Source organism: Calliphora vicina, chromosome 3 (assembly GCF_958450345.1).
Source record: "Calliphora vicina chromosome 3, idCalVici1.1, whole genome shotgun sequence".
Lineage (NCBI taxonomy): Eukaryota > Metazoa > Arthropoda > Insecta > Diptera > Calliphoridae > Calliphora > Calliphora vicina.
The window spans coordinates 6,735,291-6,753,720 of NC_088782.1; the positions used below are offsets into that span (position 1 = coordinate 6,735,291).

The window sequence follows — 18,430 nt, forward strand, 5'->3', positions numbered from 1 at the left end:
ACTAAACCGTTGGGTTGTAAATTTTAGTTTAGAGAAAAAATCTGATTAAAGAATCTATAGTATTTGTAAAAGAGTAGTATTGGTTCGTTTATCTAACTTGGGAGATGTTTTGAAGTTTTCACTACATTTACTAATAAAAAAGTACTAAACGAAGTGATCAAGAACAAGTATTCACCAAATTATACTTAAAAATATTTTTATTTAAACAAAATCAAAATTTTTTTTTAAAAAATTTTTATTTTTCCAAATTGTTTTTTAATTTTTTTTAAAAAAAGTTTTTTCAAAATTTCTTTAATTAATTTTTTTGGAAAAAGAATTTATGACAAAAAAAAAATTTTTGATGAAAAAAAAATTCGGGTTAAAAAATATTTTTTTCCGATTTTGACTTATTGTATGTCCAACTTACTATGGCCTTATATACGTCGTTGCAAAGGTCTTTGAAATATCTATCATTAGATATCCATATTGTCTATATTAATGACTTAGTAATCCAGATATAGGTCAAAAATAGGTCAAAAATCGAGGTTGTCCTAGGTTTTTCCCTATATCTCAGCCATTTGTGAATTTCGGAGATATTGATGTATGAATCGTGAATGTAAGTTATTTGGGGGCTTCGGAAAGTTGATTTCAACACACACACAGACGGACAGACGGACAGACGGACATGGCTATATTAATTCCGCTATCTACAACGATCCAGAATATATATACTTTATGGGGTCGCAAATGAAAAATGTGGAAATTACAAACGGAATGACAAACTTATATATACCCTTGCCACTCATGGTGAAGGGTATAAAAACTATAAGCATTTCGGAACTCTATGGACTGCAATTAAACAGAATTGCTATATGAGAACTCCTGCATATTTATACCCTACAAAAAAATAGTGGGGTATAAGAATGCAAAGTACAGGTCGTAATTTTAAACATATTTCGATCAAATTTGACTCATATAATTTGTTCGGCTCATGGACGAAGCCTAATGAAACTGGCTGAAATCGGTCCATTATTTCACCTAGCCCTCATACAAATGTCTTCCCGAAATTTAACTTTATCGGTCATTAATCTCAAAAAAATGTTGGTATACACATAAAATCCAACAATCTAATTTCATGGTGATCGGTCCATAATTGGTTATAGCTCCCATATAAGGCCCATTTCGAAAAATACATGAAAATACGCCATCTTGAAACGAATTTCAAAAAGACTGCATTTAGAACTGGTTCTGGGGAAGTAGTTAATATGAATTAAACGAATTAAATAATGGTAAAATATAAAATTTCATTAGATAAACTAAAATTTGCTTAAACGCTTTAATGAAACGTAAAATAAAGTTGTGTGAATGTAATGTTTAAGTTATTTAAAATATAAATCGAACATATTTTCAATATTTTCTATAACCAATAAGCATTTTTACTGGAATTCAAGTAGAAGGCAAGTGTAATTCAAGCCTTGAGTTATTTCAATAACATTTTCCAGCAAAAAGGAAACATAATTCAAGCCATACATATGTTTTTTGTTTGAACAATATTTAATTTTTCAAATATTTTTCAAGTTTAAAACACAATTACATTTGCATTCAAGTCAAATTCCAACAAAATGTTCAAGTGCTTGAATTTTTGGGGCTTTGGTGCTTATTGTTGTCTTCGAAAACCCTAAAATTCATTAAACTGAAACACAAACACTCCCACACCATACATTAAAGACTGTATTCCCAATCTACCCAAATGCACGTTCTGCATAGTGCTAAATGTACGTTATCCATTCAAGCCATATGGATTAAAAATTAAAAAAGAAGAACGAACGAACATACACTCGAATTAATTCAATAAAATGTTTGAATAAAAAATAAATAAAAATACACGAAAAATTAAGCACTGAAAATGCAACGATGTGGAAACGAGAGAAGAGGAAAAATGTTTTGAAAAAGAAGACGACTACGACAACGATGATGATGATGATGATGATGATGACGACGACGATGAGATTTAAGCGATGTCATTGTTGTTTTTTTTTTCTGAACTACTTAAACAGCACAATTGATTAGGTGCAATAAATTCCACTGTTACAGTGACACATAAAATAAACCAAAGGTAGTCGTTCCAATACAAACAAAACAAACAAGCAAAAAAAAAAAAAAAACACGACAACTCCTCGTTTTTAGTGCTCTACTAAATATTTACGAAAGCTTTCTCTCCGTGTTGTTATTTTACTCACTTACTCTTACAGTTTATGGTTGTTGATGGTGTAGTATAAAAAGCGCAGGCTTTGGCACACATTTGCAAGGTAGCATAAAAAGCTTTTGAAGAAAGTTTTTCTTTGCTTAATTCTAATGTTTGAATTAACATTTAAATAAAATAATACTTTTGCTATTTAAATTAAATTTTTTTTTTTTCTTTGCTAATTAAAAATTACAAGTTTAAATAAATTGTACTCGTTTCTTGTGGGGCCAGCAAGTGCATACAAAAAAGAAAAGCTTGTGCTGGAAAAGGAAAACTACAACTCTGTTTTATATATATGTATGTAGGTTTCAAAAAAAAAAGCTCTGAGAATTTTTTCATATTTTGTCATACATTTCTAGTTTTCATTTAACTTTCTTTTTTTTTGTGTTGTGTGTGCTGCAAGAACAATACTGTCACTGGCATTACAAGCCTAGTGTTGTGCCAGCACTCATGCGGTCATTTTGTAATATTATCTGCTCGTTAGAAAGTGTTTTTTCGACTCTTTTTTGAATGTTTACATCAGTGACAACAAACTACTGAATATGTGAAGCTTATTTGCGAGTAACCTGCAAATCTTCCTACGGAAAGCGCAGTTGTAGTCGAGGCGGGAGTGGCATAAACAAAAAAAATATTGTAAAAAAAAAAATAATAAAATATTAAGAAAGAACGAAAGCAAGCAAACGAGTAATAAAACACAAAAAGAAAAGAAAAGAAAAAAAAAACAAGGAAATGATGATGTTGAAAATGTGCAACCTATATATTTTTTGTTAAATAAAACCCATAAAGTGCAAGCAATCACAAGCCAAGAAACCAGAAAAAAAAGAAATAAAAATAATAGTTAAATATGTCATACAATAAAAATAGAATTTCAATTACAACTACCTCAGCTCACTGCAGAAATAATAAATAAATTAAAACACAAAAATATAATAGATAAAGACAAGACAATTAAAAAAAAAAAATACTGCATTATTACTGCATCGCAAAACAGGCAAACTAAACTAAACTAAACCAAACCAAACGCCAGAAATCTACTACTTCAACAGTGCTTTTTAATGAGTATGTCTTTAAATATTGTTCATGTTCTTTATTAAAAATTTACTTATTTATGCTTAAATTACTTTTTAAATATTAAATTCTTTTGTGGAAATTCCCCTGTCATCAATATTAAGAAAAATCTGTGTATTTGTTTGTCCCTCTCAGTGTGTAAGATTTGTTTGTGTATGTGAGTGGAAAATCAATTAATCTTTGATGTGTTAACAGCAACAACAACGACAACATCTTCATCATCATCATCATAACCAGCATCATTGGTTATTTTTGGACATTTATTAGCAATTTTCAGATTAAGTCCAAAATACTACTACATACCCCAAAAAGTGTTTAACTAATTGTGTGCTCTCTGCATCTCTGATAAATACTTTTTCAAAATTTCTTTGAAAGCATTAATGATGTTTTATTGCTTACAATAAAACAGTCCTGTGACAACCCAGCAGTTAAGCAAGTAGTCAATGTAGCCCTTAAAAACAGTAATTGTCCTATCACTTGGCTGACTCCAATTTATATACTTTGGATCATTTGACACGTATGCGCTCTCTGTAGTGCACAGATAAGACAATTGGTTACCTTACACATCCCAAGTAAAAAAGCATAAAGTTAATTGTCACTTAAGTGTCTCTAAGTAATCTAGAGTGTAGTAATTTTAAACGTTTTGTGAGTAATTGAAACAAACTTGTTTTATACAAATTGTTTTGATATAATTCTCATACAGTTTATTTTTACTCTTTTTTTTGCTTAAGTATCCTGATATCCCATGTAACATAGCATGACGTCAATAGTCACTTTAGTGTCTCTTAGTAACCTATGGTGAAGTTACTTCAAACTTTTTTTGTACTGCACTTTATTTGACCCACAGTCTAATTCAAATCAATAAGGGTCAATTGACCCCCTGCTTAGGACATGCACGTGTTAAATTAACTATTCACGTAGCTGATCAAGTAACCAGTTACAAAGCTAGTAAGGTAACTGACGCTATGTAACCAGTATGTGAATCCAATACGTTGCCTACTTTGGGCCAGCTATTACACAGTCCCATTGTAATCAAAAAGGATCAATTGACCCCCTGCTTAGGACATGCATGTATTAAAATAACTAGCCACGTAGCTATTGATGTATCTAGTTCCCACCCTAAATGATGGGTAAAATCACTAGTTCGGTACTGTCTCCTAGAACTGCTGGGATGTAACATAGACAATAGTCACTTTAGTGTCTCTTAGTAACCAATAGAGAAGTCACTTTAATTGTATATTTTGTATTGCATTCTAGAAAGTAGTTATTTTAGCCACCAGAAGCAATCTATTGGAGAGTTGTCAGAGGAAGGTTTGTTTACAAGCAATCCTTTATTAGACTGTCTATGATATGTCTTTTTAGCTGATTATTTGAGGCCAATTAGCAACCGCACATATTAACCCTCTAAGCCGCAAACTTTAAAAAGTTAAAAAAATTGTGGAATAATTTTTTTAGGGTAATTATGATCCAATAAACTCAGAACAGCCATCAGAAACTAGTTTGCAAATTAAGTTTAGGAACCAGGTGCAAAAAGGTGAAGAGTGCATCAGGGCACAATAAGATGTAAACATTAATTATGATGCGATTTTATTGAAAAACTTATTAAAAAGATACAAAAAGTAAGAAAATTTTTACGATGATACTCATAAAAACAATTTTTGGAATTTGAGCTGCATAAATGAAGATCGCATTTTGAGCAAACACACTGTGTTTGCGAATTTTTGCATAGTTTGCACCATATTTTTTCCCTAGCCAGATTGGAAAGTGGTCGATATAATCATTAACTGTATGTTGTGCTTTTTTGACCACTTTTGAACGGGCTGGCTGTGGATCTTCTTGTGGAGTACCAACTGACCATGAGTCATCCGTCAGCCGTCTCTATCTACCATTCCTATAATTTTGTTATATAACACGCCGATAAATTTAGCCGCAATCCGCAACAGTGCCCTAAGGCAACCCTTAGTTTTTGCGTTCTGAACACACTTTTGTTAATTGTTTAACATTTATAAATTCAACAAAAAAATATTTCGAATCTAACGGGCAACTAAAAGTTAGTAAAACTTTGATTTAAAAACAGAAAAAAATGACACACAAAATTGGAAATGCTAAAATTAACATCACTCACAAAACAGCTGACAGAACAAAAAATAAAAGTCATAAGGCATTTCACCTTTGAGGGAAATGTTAATAAATCTGTAGCTTAAGACACCATTAAATTTAAAAAAACAAAATTACAATTACTTTTTGAGCTAATTGGTGACTTGTAAAGCAGCCTTGAGGCACTCTTGGTTAAAATAATTAGTTATGTAGCTGATTAAGTAACCAGTTTGAAAGCTAGTAAGGTAACTGACGCTATTTAACCTTGACTAATGTAGACCTCAGACAGTCTCATTGTAATCAAAATGGAACAATTGACATCTTGCTTAGGACATGCACGTAGCTATTGTAGTAACTAGTTCCCACCCTAAATGATGGGTAAAATCACTAGTTCGGTGCTGTCTCCTAGAACAGCTGGGAAGTGTATATGAGTAGTAGTGTGTGTTTGTAAGTGAGTGAGTGTGTTTGCCAAGGTACACAAACTGCATGTCTGTATGTGTGTATGCAGTAATTCTCAAAAAGGATGTCATAACTTACTTCTACAGATGATGATGATGATGAGGATGATGCTGAAGCTGCTTCTGATGATGTTGACAACGATGATGCTGGTGATATTTGTTTTATTTGTTTTATACATGTTGTTTCTTCTTTTGTCTTTCATTTATTTACCAAAATATACTGCACACTGCAACTCACTCATTACTACTTCCATACATACATATAAACATACAACACAACTACTTACTACACACATGTTCCCAAAAAAAAGGAAAAAAAAGTGAAAATTACAAGTGTGTTTTTGTTTTTATTGCTGTTGTTGTTCTTGTCTTTTTGTTACAAGTGTAAGATGAGTTGATGAGTGAATGAATGTTGTTGTATTTCTTTTTTTTTTTTTGTTCTCTTCCTTTTATTATTTTTCTCTCTCTGTAACAAAAAGGCGTATGAGTGTCGTTGACAAAATGCTTGTAACAAAAATTTATTGTTTATTTTATAAATAACTGCACGCTTGTAAGTGTCAACATTACACCTAAAAGTAAATTGTTCCTTAAATATACATACATATGTTCATATGTACACACAATTTGTTTGAAAAATCTCACATTAATCATACGCCTTAGTGAAGTACTAAACTAAACTACATAAATGACAAATAAAAATCCACATACGTCATGTTGCACATTGCATTTTTTATTTCTGTGTGAATGTAGTGCATAATTAATAACTTTTTATACTGAGTAAAACTAAAACGTTACAAATGAAATGTCAATAAATCCTCAATATGACTGCAGCAAACATTTTATATACAAATTTTAATATTTATTTGAATTTAAATTTGTTTATGTTTAAGCTTCATCAATATGGAAAATTATTTCCCAGGCAAATTAATCAAACATTTAGTTTCATTAATAAATATGTACATTGTTTATTTATGACCTGTATTCATTAGAAAATTGATACTACTTTGTTTCTAATATGTTTTAAAACTATGCTCCATTAAATTTCACACAATTTTACAGCATTATAATGCCTCAAAACACTAAGCTCTTTGAAGCAAAGTATTTCTTAAGCAGTAAAACCATACAAAAAAACACCAAATGCACATATATTGTGAGGCCAATTATAAATGTTCCTAAATATTTATAAACACAACTTTTAAACTGCTGTACCAAATATTTCAAAATGACGAGTTCTTAATTTTGGAACAAATTGTTTGGAGGAATATCCCTTAAACAATATGAATATGAGAAAATCAAAAAAATATTGGGGTATGACTTAAAAAGGGTGGATTTTTTAAAATTTTTAGATTTTATTTTGAAACACTTGTACAACATAAATTTATTCTAAGTATTCGACCTTGTTAGCTATGACCTTTTCCCATCTTTCTTGCAACATATGGATTACGAGCCAAAAGAACTGCTCATCTTTTGAGGCCAAGAACGAATCAAGCCAATTTCGAACACTGTGTTCTAAGGTCAAGCGTATCCCAGAGAGACAGTTCTGCATCGATCGAAACAAATAGTAGTCGGTGGGGGAACGGTCTGGTTTATAAAACTTCCCAACCGCTTCATCCTAGATACTTTTTAACAGGTATTGCAGCATGTGATTGAGTGTTGTCATATTCTTGGCGTTTTTCGGCCAATGTTCGCTTGAAACGAATCAGTTGCATTTTGTACAGGTTCCTGGTCAGATTTCTGCAGCTAATAATAAATAGGATTTCTGCAGCTCATAATAGATAGGACGTTTTTGCACTCACCAAATACAGAGAATTACCTTAGCGCCATGGATATTTGGCTTTGGAGTCGATTCGACTGGTTGGCCAGGCTTCACATACGATCTCGTACGTCAAGCATAATTTCGGACATGCAAAATCGTCTATCAAGGTCTGTCGGCTTCAATTCGTATGGTACCTAATTTCCCTGCTTTTGGATGAATCCTGCTGCTTGCAAATGTTTTGAAATTGCTGCTTGAGTAACACCCAGTGATTTTGCAAGCTCTTATTGAGTTTTACAGCAATTTTCATGGAGTAATTCCTCCAATTCTTGGTCTTTAAACTTTTTTTGCGATCTTTGTCTTCCGTGTCTGAACCCTACAAACCATCTCTCTCACGTTGAAACCCATGAAATACATTCATTATAAGCTTTGGTGAGTAATAGGTGTGCTTCGGCGGAACTTATTTTCGAATTAATGAATTAAAGCAAAACTCCTGCATTGGAAGATTCGTTGGTACAAAATTCAGCATTTTCGAAGCAAACAACAAAAGTGAGAATAAATAAAATAAAGTTATTAAAGACAAAAACCGAGTTCAAAAGATTCGCCATCGATTGTGAATCCCGCATTTCAAGTTTACTCAAGCCTTCTAGATTTTATTTAACAACAAAAAATTCATACACAGAGAAAACAGCTTTGTAGTAGCAACCGAATTTGTTGCCAATCGATTCGATTGCACACACAGAATTTTTCGGTTCTAGCAACCGAAATCCAAATCAAGAAGAATTTCGGTTAAAGCCACCAAACTTTTGTTAACCCAACTAAAATGTCGTAGCCACAACTGTAAAATTCGGTCACTAAGACAGAATCATTCGATTGACAAACAATTCTGTTGCTACTACGAATCTGTTTTCTCTGTTTACTATTTAAGAAATTATTTTTAAATGTTAAGACTTGAATCGTTTATTACAAAAACCAGTCAAGCAACAAAAAATCCAAAATTGAGTTATTGGACGATTACTGTTATGTAAAGGTAAATGCATCGTTCAATATGGTGAAGCAAAGCCGAGAAATCCGTATTTAGTGCAGAAAGAAGTCAAGTGACAGCGCTTTACTGACCTTACTAGGCCCTAATCTGTTTTTTTTTATAAATGTTGTTGGTCTCAATAAATGTGAAAAAATAAAAGATTTACAAGCTTGGTTGTATATGAAGAGTTTTATGGGAATATTTTTCAATGGCCTACAACGGAAGCAGAATACACTGTACAACGAGTGTATGATGACCAGGGAAACCAAAATATGCAAATGCATGTTTTTTCTGCTGAGTCTGATGAGCACATGGATAAGATATTTACACGTTTCAGAACTATTTAAGAATTTTGGCATCGATTTGTTAGTGTATATTTTTGCATATTTTACCCTTAAATACATATTTTTGCATATATTTGTTTTAAGAGCATATTTATGTCATACTTTGCGTTTTTAGAGCATATTTTACTGTTTAATAGCATATTTTGAGTTTATCAAAAACAAATTTTGTCTTACTTATTTTTCGCTGTTGTGTTACAGGTTTTTACTTCCTTTGTTTAAAATTCAAAATTGAAAAATATAGATGGCTTTTCACCAAAAAAAAAAATTTAAAAAACAGAAATTTATTTTTTAAATTTTAAAATAACAATTCGAACAATTTTTTTATCCCAAAAAAATGTTCACCTAAAAAAAAAAAAATTTTTTCCAAAAAATTAAAAAACTGAAAAAAAAAATTTTTGTTCACCTAAAAATATTAAAATTTTTTATTTTGAAGTATAATTAGGTGAAGGGTAAATAAGATTAATAATAGCTCCATCTAAATATCAAATTTTAGTTCTAATTCAAACTTAACCGTTCTAAGTGTTAAAGAAATATTGTCTTTTAAATTTGCTCCTGTAACATCAGTTGATATCGAAAGAACATTTTCTATGTATAAAAATGTTTTCAGATCCAATAGACAACGATTTTTATTTGAAAATTTAAGTAAATTTTTTTTTGGTTAAAAATTATGTAAAAGTTAGTTTTTTTAAGAGCATATTTTTTAAATTTTAAGAGCATATTTTAAAGTTTTTACTGCATATTTAAAGCGCCTAAAACTATTTTTTTAGAGCATATTTCCGGTTTCCCTGATGATGACGAACAGTTATTTCAGAACAATTTTGTATATCTGAATATGATGTTAAAATCTTCAAAAGGTTCATTTGTCATTTTACTTTTGAAGTTCCTAATAAAATTAGAATATTTCGTATGAAATTTACAATAGTGATTGTTGTTTGTTTCAGAAACCAGTCAAATGCAAACTTATTATTATTTTTTAACTATAGGTTAAATAATGTCTTATGTTTATCAAACAGTTACACAAATGGATAACTTTAATAGGAAAAAATATCTATTTTGTTGCAATTTGTTGCTTGACTGGTTTTTGAAATAAACGATTCAATTGATGAATTGTTCTGAACTTATTTCTGTGGATTATTTACTTATTAAATCATTAGATTTTTCTTTAATGCAATTCTTGAAATGTTTGAATGAATTTTGTTAATATTAATTAATACTATTAAAAACTTCCACTATTCCTGAATTCTATTCAAATTAATGCATTTGAAAGAAGCTAAAGTTAAGAATTTAATAAATTATGCTCAAATTTAATTAATTATTTCGAAGTTCTGTCCATTTGCAATTAAAAATCACGATATCAATACAATTTTTGCAAAAGAAATATTTCTCTCACATTTCATTAACCCAGCAAAAACAAAAAAATATATATACAATAGCAATTTAACTCATTATTTTAACACAATGATGTCATTCAAAGCAAGTACTTACCACAACCGTGCTTACTTTAATATTACTTAAACTAGTTACAAGTAATTACTTAAATAACTCACTGATAATTACATCTCACGGAAGCTGTTATCAGTATAATGTAAACAAAATGTGTTCATGCTAATGACTAGAAAATAAGTAGCTAAATAACAGATAATAAATACGCCTACTTCTTAGTAATGCACTTGGTATGTAGCAGTCATTGAAAAGTATGTTATTGAGTAATTGCTAGACATTATCATGTTTGTGCCACAATTTTGGTCCATATTAGTTTATGTAAATCAAGGGATAAAACCTTTCGATATTTCATTCATGAATAAGAATATTGGAAATTTGTTAGCCTGTAACTCTTCTATAAACTATAAAAATGTTCGCGAAATGTTCACGAACAATTTTCTCATTAATTACGAAATATTTGATATTTACTTTAATCCATCATGCAAAACAGTTTATTTCAATAAATGCATGTATAATCAAATGTAGGTAAATATAATGTAAACAATGTTAATTATACAAATCATAAGCCAAAAGTTCAGAAATGTAAGCAATAAAAATGTCAAGATGTCTCAAAGTGGGCACTACTGATGACAAATTTAAATTTGATTTTCAATAATTTTGTATATTATACATTAACAAATGAATTTAAAAAAAATACATTTGATTTTTTCGTTTTTCTTAGCCATTTTATTATTGAATATTCCTTTCATTCCCTACAAATACCGGAATCGAAATCAGTATATTCGAGTTATTGCAAATTTCTGCAATCAATATGAGTCTCAGGTCACTTGAAAAAGAAAATGCAACAAAAACTGTTATTTTTTTTGGGAAATTTTATAACGCAATACTATTTTTACCTTTTTTTAGATGCCAAAATGCTTCGATATGAATTTTTGACCACCTAGGATAACGTTTACCCCTTCCCACCTGCGACCAAAAAAGGTAATTTTTTTCTTCATAGACTTTCAAAACTTCATTTTGAAATTTTTATACATTTTTCTTAAACATTAAAGACATCTTTCTGTCTTATTGTCCATAAACGTTATAATACTTTTGAAAGTGTCGTAATTTTTCAGAATTGCTCGAATATTTCAGAATTACTATGTAGGGTGACTAGGATATTTAATATTATTCGTAGATTCATAAGATTCAATCAGATCCAAAACCCAGTTTTAACTGAAGCATATACGATTTTACTCACCGAAATTCTTTCAGTAATATGTGTTCTGTTAAACCTATTTATGTGTAAAGAATTGTGAGTCACAAATTTTTTCGAAAACTTACCAAATGAATTATGAATTTTTAACTATTCCATTAAATAATTCGTTCATTTATAGCTCATTCAATTCGTCACAGAGTTATTCAGCTTTACCGTAGCTACAACTTTGCTAAATATTGTTAGTAAAAAATTAACCCTCTAACCGGCCAATTTTAATTTGATCGAAAAAAATATACCAGGTTACTGTTTGAAAAAAAAAAAAAAAAATCGTTGGATTAAAAAAAAACAAAAGACAAGTGCAAGTTCATGTTTATCACAATAAGTAAATTGTTTGTCGCTTTACACATATTTACCGTTATAACGGCAAAAATAAGCAAATAAAGCAGCATTACATACATTTAACATACCCCGCCTAAAGGCAGCCTTGCCAGTTAGAGGGTTAAGAGTCCCTGGAAGTTATTCTAAAAAAAGTAAAAAAAAAAATTTTTTCCTATATTTTTTTAAAAAAAAGTGCACGAAAAAGCTATTTTTGGGGAAAATTTTTTAACAAAATTTATCTGGCGCACTCTTAGCTATATTATTGCAATATAAAGTTAAGCGGTATCACCAAGTGTAAATTAGCTGTTGGCCAAAAACTGATGACACCATTTTTTGAGGGCCCACTGATTTTCTGAATCTTTGGGGGCCCATAAAAAAAAAATTGTCACCAAAATGGACAAACTGAGTATAGGGTTTTACTACCCTTTGGTAGTAGAGTCGAAAGTATACTGTCATGATCGTGTGTTTTTTGCACTGTTACACTTTGTAATGAATCAGGAAACTAAACACACACGATCCTGACTGAGTTCAAATCTATAATAAAGGGACTTTCAGGTACAATTTTCCTACAAATAGCACTTTGCATTAAACGATGCATTTAGCTTTACAAAACAGTTGTTGCCCAATAAGTCAATTTAGGATTTTTTGTTGCTTGACAGGTTTTTGAAATAAACGATTCAATTGATAAACACGTTCTCAATCTGGAAAAGCTAACCAAATGGGTCTTATGTTTGATTTCTTTATGATAAATTCTCTTACATCGAATATAATGGAAATTTATATATTTATATTAAACTACACCATTTCCAATTGTATTTCAGAAATTTCCAATTATATTTCAGAAATTTCCAATTATATTTCAGAATTTTCCATTTATATTTCAGAATTTTCCAATTGTATTTCAGAAATTTCCATTTGTATTTCAGAAAATTCTAATAGCAATACAAAAGAAAATTTCTGAAATACAAATAGAAATTTCTGAAATACAATTGGAAAATTCTGAAATACAATTTGAAACTTTTTAAGTACAAATTAAAAATTCTGAAATACAAATGGAAATTTCTGAAATACAATTAGAAAATTCTGAAATACATTTGGAAATTTCTAAAATACAATTAGAAATTTCTGAAATATAAATGGAAATTTCTGAAATATAATTGGAATATTCTGAAATATAATTAGAAAATTCTGAAATATAAATGGAAAATTCTGAAATATAATTGGAAATTTCTGAAATTCAATGGGAATTTTCTGAAATATAATTAGAAATTTCTGAAATACAATTGGAAATGGTGTAGTTGATCGCCCGGTAGCATTTACTAAAGTTAGTTCTTTAAGTTTCTTCAACCCACTCACACCAGCCTATTCTTATTTATTTGCAAATAAAATATCTAAATTTGTTCTGCATACTTTAGGGAGCTTTTTTATTACAGTTGACTGGACTCACAAAAAAAAAGAATTTCCGAGTTTTACTCGGAATTTTAGAATTTTTTTTCTTTACAAACCATCTCCTGAAAATTTCGAATCGAATAAAAAAAAATCAGCCAAATCGCTCCAGCCATTCTCACGTGATGACATTACATACATGGACCATTTCATTTTTACATATATACATATATAGATATATTCAGCCATTCCACTATGGTTCCAATTCCAAGCACAATTTGGACAAAATTATAAGGATTTCTGTCTTCAGAATAAAGCGAAACTTATTATTTATAATAGCTAAATAGCCAAGAAGTTTAACAAGCTTTCGCTCATATATTTGTTTTAAAATTTCCAAAAAAAAATTTATTCATAGCTAAATAACATATACCTTTTGTTCGGAATGGTTTCAATCCCGTAGTTTTTATTCCGATCGATTTCGTTTTAGGTTCTTTAGATTCCGTGTAACTTATTAATTAAAAAAATATTTAATAATTCTATATTTCTGATTTTAATTTGACAACGTTTTTAATATTAAAACAAAAATGAAGTTTTTGGTACAGAAATTGATTAAAATGTTTAGAAAAACAAATAAATACAAAGAAATATCAATTCCAATTTCAAAATTGAAAGTGGTTTCATTCCGAAAGAAATTTTCGTTTTAATTTTTTTGAAGAAGCAAAATGCGGAATTAATTCTACTTTCTATCGGAATGAAATTCTGGGAAAGGCCTGATAAATCCATACTTCAGATCTTAAATAGACATTGAAATCAGCTTTTATTAAATTTATTTTTTTTTTCCTAACCTTTGTCCTATTTTAGTCCTTTAAAATTGATATACATAACACGATGCGTAACTGTTTAAGGAAACTTATACAACCAGAGAAAAACTATAGTTGCACATGTTTACTGTAACCATTTCAATATTTTCCAAGTTTTTTAACAATATTATTGTCAATTTCATTATTTATATGATTGCGAACATAATTTCTGATAATGATCAAATTGCAAATATTCTATTCAAATAGATATTCAAATATCTACTCCTTTACCCGAATAAAAAATGCAATTCTCTAATCCCAAATCTATATTACAGAGGTTACTGGATTACATTCTATTGCATTCCTCCTAAATCGTTTAGAGTTACTCCTTCTGTATCTTCTTCATAAATATTGTCAACGAACATAAATTCTGATAATGATCAAATTGCAAATATTCATCCTCCTGAACTAATATCTACTCCTTTTTTGCTTCAATTTCTTATTATAACTCTGAAACTACCGAGCCGATTAAAATATATGTAAAAATATATGTAAAATTTTGTACATAGCACGGGGAAATTGTTTTTAACATTTAATCAATCGAAAGAAGAACATTACCTACTCAATTTTATGTATATCAAACAAAAAAGTAAAATTTTGTGAAAATTAGCGAATTCACTTATTTGTGAATAAATTCGAAAAGAATCAATTGATTTTTATCTTCGATATCTCATTTTGTTCTTATTAAATGTGGCTTTGCGATAAAACAATAAATCTGAACAATTTATGCCATTTTCGAATTTTCATGATTTTTTTAAAAAAAATTAGCTATTTTCTCGTCAAAAATATATTTTTTGCTTCAATTTGTTATTATATCTTCGAAACTACTGAGCCGATTGAAATGAAAATTTGAACAAAGCATTGGGAAAACGTTTTTAAAATTCAATCAATCGAAAAAAGAACATTAACTACTCAAATTTATGTATATCAAACAAAAAACTAAAATTTTGTGAAAATGAGCGAATTAACTTAATTGTGAGTAAATTCGAAAATAATCCATCGATTTTTATAACCGATATCTCATTTTGTTCCTATTACATGTGGCTTTGCCATGAAGTAATAAATCTGAACAATTTGTGCCGTTTTCGATTTTTCATGAGTTTTTTAAAACACAAAAATTTGCTATTTTCATAAAAAAATATATTTTTTGCTTCAATTTGTTATTATAACTCCGAAACTATCGAGCCGATTAAAATGCAATATATATGTGAAACATTGTACATAGCACGGGGAAATTGTTTTCAACATTCAATCAATCGAAAGAAGAACATTACCTACTCAATTGTATGTATATCAAACAAAAAAGTAAAATTTTGTGAAAATTAGCGAATTCACTTAATTGTGAATAAATTCGAAAAGAATCAATTGATTTTTATCTTCGATATCTCATTTTGTTCTTATTACATGTAGCTTTGCGATAAAACAATAAATCTGAACAATTTCTGCAGTTTTCGATTTTTCATGATTTTTTTAAAACAAAAAAAATTAGCTATTTTCTCGTCAAAAATATATTTTTTGCTTCAATTTGTTATTATAACTCCGAAACAACTGAGCCGATTGAAATGAAATATATATGTGAAAATTTGAACAAAGCATGGGGAAAACGTTTTCAAAATTCAATCAATCGAAAAAAGAACATTAACTACTCAAATTTATGTATATCAAACAAAATTGTGAAAATGAGCAAATTTTGTGAAAATGAGCGAATTAACTTAATTGTGAGTAACTTCGAAAATAATCCATCGATTTTTATAACCGATATCTCATTTTGTTCCTATTACATGTGGCTTTGCGATAAATTAATAAATCTAAACAATTTCTGCCGCTTTCGATTTTTCATGAGTTATTTAAAACACAAAAATTTGCTATTTTCATATAAAAAATATATTTTTTGCTTCAATTTGTTATTATAACTCCGAAACTACTGAGCCGATTAAAACTCAGCATATAACCGGATTAAAAGTTATGTAAATTTTAACTTTTTTAAGTTTACTTCAATAATATCGGACTAACCGTTTTTGAGTTATCATAAATTATGTGGAGAAACATTTAAAAAAAATTCAAAATTTTAGAAAAAAAAAATCTATCCATAGAATTTAAAAATTTTACCATTTTTGTACTACTGGAACCACAATACATCAAAATTGTGTAAAATTTTTTACATTTTGTTGCCATGTGTAATCAGTCTATTAATTCATTTAATTCCGTTGCAACACACAAGCCTCTCAAAATTTATTCCTCCTAGGAAAACTATATTTGTCACCCGTTTTGTCACATGATTCACAACCGTCAATGATGCGGCGGCATCTTGGCATGGATTTATAAAATGATATCCAAATCTATATGAGATTTATTCCCGTAATAGAGCATCGTTACTGTTCCTGAGAGTCCATACACATTTTTGACCAAAAAATACAATTGTATGACAATTTATTAGACCCAGTTACTTTAACTGACCTCATCAAAATATTTTACAGTAATCACTGTTCTGGTTAAACAATTAAAAATCACAAATTTAAAATTAATGCTGCCTTTACGCCTTTGAACATGTTAATTAAAACTTCAAGATTAATTTAGTGCATCATTAAAAATAAAAATAGGCAATTACCCTGTGTGTATATGACTGTGCCAGTAATAGTCTCAAAAACTAAATGAAACCAGTAAATGTCAACTACAAAAAGGACAGGCAAGCAAATAAAAAGAGAGAGTGACAGAAAACTGGAGAGAGAAATCCTGGATAAGAGAGCAAAGCAATAACTAACGAAAGTTTTAGGCTTGAAAAGCTTAGAGCTTTTGGCTTTAAAGCTTTATGTATACAAAACAAGCTGGCAAGCTTTATTAAAAATATAAAAAAACATGGTTTAAAACTTGACTACATTGTGTAACAGTAAACTTAGCTAAGTCGCAAACCAAATTTATAATGTAAAGTTGTTTGCAGAAAAAAATAGATTCATATATTTCAAAAAAATACTTGCATCCATTTATATATTTATGGATGTATCTATCTTATGCACATTCATATTTATGTACATTTGAGTAATGTGTAACAGTCACTATATAATTTTCTTGTTGAGGAGATGTTTTGTATGTATGAATGAATGACACAAGATTTCTTAATTTCTTAAACTCATGCAAGTATGAGTAACAGCTTGTTTTTTGCTGTTGTTTATTTTATAAATGCAAACACACATAGATACAAAAACACACACAAATCCACACCTCCACCCTCACAATAGCATTTAGTATACGGACTCGTAATGTGTTCAGCAGTATGATGCATCATAATACTTCTAGAGTGAACAGAGATTTGTTTAAAATAATTTACCTGTGCCACATAAGTCGTGTTGTTTTTTATAGTTTCTGTTGTAGTTGTTGTTGCTGTTTTGTTGTTTTTTAGTCTTGCGGACAAATTTCAAGGTCGAGAAAAGTATCACAAGGCCTTTTTCTTAGGCTTGTGGTTAAAAAAAAACAACAGCAACGAAAAAATGAAAAGAAATGCAACAAAAAAAAAGAACTGAACATATAAGCAAGATAAAAGTGACAATATACAATAGCTAAATGCATAACTAAATACATTCACACAGATATACAACTACAAATACAAATGTATGTATATATGGATGTATGTTTGACTGTGTATTTATACATTTCTTATACAAGTCTTATTGTAAACGTAACAAACATCATGATCATCACCGCCATCATTATAATTATAATTATTGTATCTAATCCTGCTTTATATTCAATTCATGTACACTTTAGTATAAAAATTTAAATAAAGATTGTTTCAAATGCAAGTATATTTAAAAAAAAAAATTATCAAAAAAACCTCTACTTCTTTTGGTTCATAAATTTATATACATGTGAAACACGATTACTCACTCATTAATATTCGAATTATTCGATTAACTGAATGATTGGGAATAAGATGAATTTTACTTTGTTATAAAGTAACTGCAAAAATTTAAAGAAAATTTGGTTTACTTCTCTAAATTATTCCTTATATCTTTAATAGATATTTAACCCTTTCACCACCTTGGGCATCATACATACCATGAGACATTTAAAAAAATCGCCAAAAACACAATTTAAATAATATAATGTTCCATTGGTAGTTTTAACTTAAAACTTTCAAGTATTCTTTGTTTATTATCAGCTGTTTCCAAGTTCAATTGATTTCTATTGCAATTAGTTGAC

The 18,430-nt window shown here is 29.2% G+C and overlaps 1 protein-coding gene across 8 annotated transcripts in view; it reads left to right on the top strand.

The window, feature by feature from the left end:
• sif (still life) overlaps positions 1-18,430 on the top strand; it is a 238,008-nt gene that overhangs the window by 32,812 nt on the left and 186,766 nt on the right. The window contains exon 1 of one of the 8 annotated variants that reach the window (XM_065502966.1): positions 2,711-3,283. The exons of the other annotated variants lie outside the window; for them this stretch is intronic. The gene's annotated coding sequence lies outside the window, so the exon portion shown is untranslated. Of the gene's footprint in view, positions 1-2,710; positions 3,284-18,430 lie in introns of those variants that run through there. 8 annotated transcript variants of the gene reach the window in all.